The sequence below is a fragment of the Ipomoea nil genome, unplaced genomic scaffold (assembly GCF_001879475.1).
Source record: "Ipomoea nil cultivar Tokyo-kokei standard unplaced genomic scaffold, Asagao_1.1 scaffold1407, whole genome shotgun sequence".
Taxonomy (NCBI): Eukaryota; Viridiplantae; Streptophyta; class Magnoliopsida; order Solanales; family Convolvulaceae; genus Ipomoea; species Ipomoea nil.
The window spans coordinates 1,493,381-1,499,938 of record NW_017617835.1 but is presented as its reverse complement, the minus strand read 5'-3'; the positions used below and the strand labels follow the sequence as shown (position 1 = coordinate 1,499,938).

General features: G+C 32.3%; 1 pseudogene; it reads right to left on the bottom strand.

Moving 5' to 3' along the window:
• Positions 1 to 1,202: 1,202 nt before the first annotated feature.
• On the bottom strand, positions 1,203 to 2,962 carry LOC109186222 (annotated as a pseudogene).
• Positions 2,963 to 6,558: the final 3,596 nt, after the last annotated feature.

Below are 6,558 nucleotides of genomic sequence, written 5' to 3'. Positions count from 1 at the left end.
TTTTTAGTAAAGGATGTTGTGACTATTTTATATTTATAGCTAGTAATAATAATAAGGGAAAATTGCACTTTTTCCCCCTAAGTTATATACTTATAGCACTTTTTTCCCCTCAATTATTTATGTAAGCACATTAGCCCCCTCAATTATTTTAAAAGTGGTGGTTTTTCCCCCTAATATATTAAATTGACATTTCTACCCTTAAAGTAAACATTTTATTTATTTTACTTCTCCAACAAATTATTGCGTATATGTAGCGATTACCACGGTTCGGTTCAAACTGAACCAGACACTATAGCAATCGAATTAAAAGTTTTCAGTTATGATTCAGATCTAGAACCCAATATTTGGATTTCAATTTATTAAATTTAAGAATAAAAAAAACTGGATCATGAACCGTGAACCGGCGATTCCGGATCCAGTTCGCGATTTTGAACCATCTTTATTTTAAAATTTTATTTTTTATTTTAAAATAATCTAAATTCAACAATAAATGTATTTTATTTTTTCAGTCCGGAACATGAACCGGCCATTCTGGTCCGCGATTTTAATAAACTCTAAATATCGCGTTTTGATTATAAATTGTAATTGAAATATTTTGGTTTGGTTGCTATAGTATCTGTTTGGTTTAAACCAAATTATAGTAATAATTTGTTGGAGAATAAAAATAAATGAAATATTTACTTTAAATATTTATTTTAAGGGTAAATATGTTCATTTAACATTTAAGGGGGAAAAAAAGTCACTTAAATAATTGAGGGGGAAAAAGTACTATAAGTATATAATTTAGGGGGAAAAAGTGTCATTTTCCCTAATAATAATGTTGGTAATTAATTGTAAAATTAATCTTAACTATATGGTTTGGGAAGTAACATTAATTGTAGCATTAATTATTTCCCAAACTATATAGTTTAGATTAGATAACTATATTAATAAATACCCACTTTTTCTTTTTGAAAAATAAAAAATACCCACTTAAATTTTAATTTTATTTTAGAGTTAATTCATGTAATGGTCATCTGACTATGTTGATTTTCCACAATTGGTCCTTGACTTTTAATTTAAACAATTTAGACACTTGACTTTTGAAATCTTTCCCATGTTAGTCCTTCCGTCAAATGAAGATTAAGTGGATGTTAGTTTGAGGGGTAAAGTTGTCATTTCACCTTCATGGAAGAAAGTGGCAACTGCAATGAGCGACTCTGCTACCGGCGCTGAAAAACCAGGCAGGCGGCACAAGTCACGACTCCTAAGCAAACTCCCGCGGCTTCAGCGATCCCCATAACTCCATCTTCCAAAATAATGAATTTCGTTCCGATCACAACCGATGTCGTCACCGTCACTGCAAACACTATCTGTATGTGCATGCATGACACACTATATATGCATCAAATATACATACATACTTAGCAGCTCACTTAATTCCTGCTCACCAAACCTAGATATATACCTGCTATCACCTTGTGAAAAGAAGGTTATTTACTTACCATGGCGAGATGGCCAGAAATGATCTCAAAATCCTGACTTTTCTTGGAGCTCTCTATGTAATCCGACAGCATTGCGAAAAACGGGGAGACCTCGTCGTCGTCGTCTCCGGTGGCCACAGAATCGGTCTTGGTCTTGATGACTCCGCAGGAATCAGACCCAAACGATCTCAAAGTAAAAACATCCGTGGCTGCAACACAATTTTCCCGTTATACTCACTCCCCTCCACCGCCACTAGCTCTCACCTTATTATTATAATTGGGAACGGAAACCGCTTCCGCCTTCTGCGACTTCAACTCTTGTGTGCGAATGGTGGAACCACTAAGACGTGTGTTATTCATGATCTGGTGCGCGAATTGAGTTTGCAAGAAAGCGAAAAGGAGAAGTTTATGCAGGTTAAGAAATAGCATTCCACCATTTATAGTGCATATGCCTATAATGAGCAACTAATTAGCTTCACTTCTGGTGTGGATATTATTAGCTCAAAGATTGACACTATTTGCCTTAGTTGGAAACACAGTAGAGATAACACAGCTGCTTCATATGAAGTATCTAGCCCTTAACTATAAAGGCGACTTTCCTCTTCCAGTGTCCAAACTTGTGAATCTACAAACCTTAATTAGTCCTTGAAACATCAGGAGTTCTGATCTTGCCAACAGAAATGTGGGAAATGGAACAGTTGAGGCATCTGCATCTTAAGAATTCCAGTTTGTGGACTAATCCTCCTATGACAATTACTAAGGTTTTGTTAAATCTGGAAACACTTTGCTTTATACACCTCAGCAGTTGTACAAGAGAAGTTTTCATTAGTATCTCCAATCTTAAAAAATTGGGCATTACTGGGTGTGGTGCAGGAGTAGGAGTAACAAAATGGGTGTTAAATCAAGAGCAGGGGATTAGACCGCATTTGAATGGTTGCCTCACCAATCTTCTCTACTTGAAACGACTAGAAACACTAAAGTTTTGCTCAATCTTGGTAAAGAATTCCCCATGCTGGAATGCTTTCCCACCAAACCTTCAAAAACTGAGCATCACAATGTGTTATTTGGTGCCCAAATCTGTGACCACTTTCTCTAAGTTACCCAACCAGGAGATTTTCAAACTGAAAGATGTGAATTTTGAAAGATATGCTTTCGAATTGAATGAACTAGTGTTCAAAAAGCTGAAGTTTATATATATTAGGGATAAGGGTCAAATAGGCCCTTCAACTATAGATAAAAGTGCAATTAGCCCCCTAAATATAGAAAAGCTCCAATTAGGCAATTTAACTTCTCATTTGTATGCAATTAAGTTATCTAACAGGTTACCTCTAAGTAACCGGTCATTTTTTTTAATTTAAAAAATTAATTAAAAACATATTATTAATATAAAGTAATTAGTTAAAAAAAAAAAAAAAAAAAAAAAAAAAAAAAAAAAAAAAACCTCTGGTAGCGGTGTCTTCACCGTCCCGTGTCACAATCGACATGGGATTAAAACCCATTTAACAGGATAATCAACAAGATAAAATGAAAAGCAAAAACCATTCTTTCTTCTTCTTCATCACCAGCATTTCCATTGTTCTTTCACTTCTTTCTTAGCTTTTCATAATCAAAACCCATTTAACAGGAGAATTAACAAGAAAAAATGAAAAGCAAAAACGAAAATTCTTCTTCTCAAGCATTTTTGTTGTTCTTTCTTAGCTTTTCATAATCAAAACCCAGGAAAATCAACAAGAAAAAATGAAAACCAAAAACCAAAATTATCAAATACCTCAGATTAGCATTGTGGCACATTTATCCTAGCAAACAACAACCTCCAAAATAGTGGAGCGCAATATTTATTGTTGTCACTCATGCCTTTCTACTCTCATCAGTGGTATTCCTACATCTCTTTCCTTTCATTCCGGGATGAAAACCATGGAACAAGAAAATCAAATGGGTTGCCTGAGTTATAGTTTCAGAACACGAAATCATGGCCATCGTCAATGTCCATCAGAAAAGAATCGCAGTCGAAGGAGGAGCTGTCGGAAAAGTTATTCTGCGCAGTCAGAATCTGTCAAATAGAGATGAGCTCCGCCACCTACGTGAAAACGACGTTGTCTGCCAAAGTATTTCTCGCCGGCCAGTGGAAATATGTTTTTTAAATTTATTTTAAAATTATATTTTATAAAAAAATCCAAATTTACCTGCTATTATCTTGAATTTACCTGCAAAATAAGTTAATTGTACAAATTTAATAAATTATGGGCTAAATTGCATCAAAGTGAGGAGATGAAGTGTCTAATTGGAGCATTTCTTAGTTTAAGGGGCTAATTGCATTTTGACCTATAGTTGAAGGGTCTATTTGACCCTTATCCCTATATATTATATATATATAGATGATGCGATGGAATAACTATATATACCCAGAGGATGCGATGGAATAACCTGAGTAGGCTTGAAACGAAAAGGACCTTCGTTGGCGTTGCGAGGCGATCGACGCATAAGCATTCCGGTGAGGGAAGACGGAATATTATATTGCCGATCAATCAATCTATTTGAATTAGTGTTTTCAGCCCTCACTTGATTTAAGTAGGTGAAATGACTATTTTTACCCCTCAAACTAACATCCACTTAACTTTCAACTAACGTAAGGACCAACATTGGAAAGATTTCAAAAGTCAAGTGTCTAAATTGTCCAAATTAAAAGTCAAGGACCAATTGTGGAAAATCAACATAGTCGGAGGACCATTGCTAGAATTAACTCTTTTATTTTATATGTTAACCTACCTTCTCCCAAAAGACTTCTACGGGCTCCACATTCCGATTTAACAGAGTATTTGGGAAGGCATAATTAAATGTCGTGCGCATAAAAGATCTGTCTATTTTAAATATAACTAGTAATTGTCCCGTGCGATACACGTACTATTATTAATTTAACAAATCTACCAATTAAATTTTTGACATCTTCTGAATTAGCAAAGAAAGTAATGGTTGTGGAAACAGAAAAACGTACTTGGGTTATTGAGCTCAGAATTAGTTTGATTAAAAATGTAAGTATAACTATACAATGTAATATTTAATATTTTAAAAAGTTTAATTATGCTATCATTATGTTGAGTTTAAAGTTTATTGTTATTTGTATTATTATTTGAATTTGAAATTTTTTTAAAAGGAATTTGAATTTGAAATAACTACTTTAATTATATAACTAACGTTTTTAAATAAAACTTTCCTTTTAAAAAATGTATTTAAATAAAATTTGTAAATAAAATAACACGCGATATTTGTCAAAAATCTCCACCAAAAATTTATTCATTTGAAAAAGATTATTTATGTAAAAATTATATTTATTTTATATATAATTTTTCCTCTTTATATATGTGGAGTCAAATTAATTATAATTGAGGTTTAAATGAAATAATAAAATATAATTTATAAAATATAAATACACATAATAACTTCAAAAAAATATGTATAAATACATCTACCCACATAATTAATGCATTCATACTTGCTAATCTTATTTCTATCAAAAGGTATTCACACTTTGGAGGAAAAATTTGGTGACTAGATTCTACTTTATTATATATACTAGTTTTTTTTTTACGTGGGATATTGCCCAATGATTATTTTTAAATAAGTATTTCAAAGTATATTAATGCAATATTATATAGGAGATGTTCATGCATAGGTAAATAAATGTTGAATTTGTTTATTTAAATCGGTAATTCAAAGTATATAAATGCAAGATAATATATGAGAGATTGATTATAATTGTCACTAAATAAATGTTTGCAACTTTGTAATAACGCAAGTCTAAATACTTACATGGCGTTTGGTTGGAGAGGGGGAATTACGTGGGAAATGATTTGCAATTCCATGAGAGATGAATTACTGGGAATAAAGTGGAATTTAAATTCCAATGTTTAGTTGGCAGGAATAGAATTACTGGGAATTTCAATTCCAATGTTTGATATACATGGGAATTGAAAAGGGAATAAGTAGTATAAAGTCCAAAATGTTCATTGTTGTTGTCAAACATTAATTTTAGATTAAAAAATGGAAGGGTAATTTTGACTCATCACTATTTTTTTTTCTTCCTAAAATCCCAGGAATTAAAATACCAGGGGGACATGTGATTTTAATTCCATGAAAATTGGGGAATTGCAATTCCTTTCAACCAAACAAGGGAATTTTGTGGCCTTTGGAATTAGGTGGGAATTAAGTGGGAAGGGAATTTAAAATCCCTCCAACCAAACGCCCTGTTAGTCTAAAAATGATAGTTTAAATAAATACTAATTTTGATTTAAATTTCTCTAATTCTTCTTAATTCTCTTTTGGTAGCTAGATAAGCACCATAATGAAATAACAGTTTCAGAAATGGTAGCTAGATAAGCACCATATATAGGTTAATAAATTCATCAAGATTTTTTTTTTTCTTTTTTTGTTGTGATTCAAGGGCAAATTTTTGTTGTTCAAACTATCGTCTTGTATAGTTCTATGGTCCATTCTAGACTTCTGCAAACTAGTTGGTCTGTCAATTCCCAAGACGAACTATTATTCCAAATTAACGACGGTTGATGGTTGACTGAAGCAATTATTAAGTGAATTGTTAATGTAATATTCCAGTAGACCCTTAGCTTATGTACATTGCATGAATGAACTAGAGTTATCATTGGATGTAGCTATTATATTATTCGACTATTATAATAGTTAATGAAGCATATATCCATTTGTATAATACTCCCACTTGTTTGTTTGGTTCGATTAAATTTAGTATTTTTTTTGGGTCACATTTTATTTGTTTGATTCGATTAAGTTTAATATTTTTTTTGAAAGTAAATACAATATGGATTACTATAATAAAGTAGAAATAGAATAAGGAGGGATAGAATTCCAAAACAGAGTGTTATAACCTGAGTAAAAACTGCAGAAGCAAGAGTATGGGCAATAATATTAACTTATCTAGGTACTAAACTAACAAGGCAATGATTAAAAGTAGACATAGAAGCCTTGCACTCGTCAACAATCAAATCAACATAGGAGAAAATAGGAGCATGGGCACATGATAAATAACTTCAGCTCTGCAATTGATAAGAGTTCGGTTTTGTGTGAC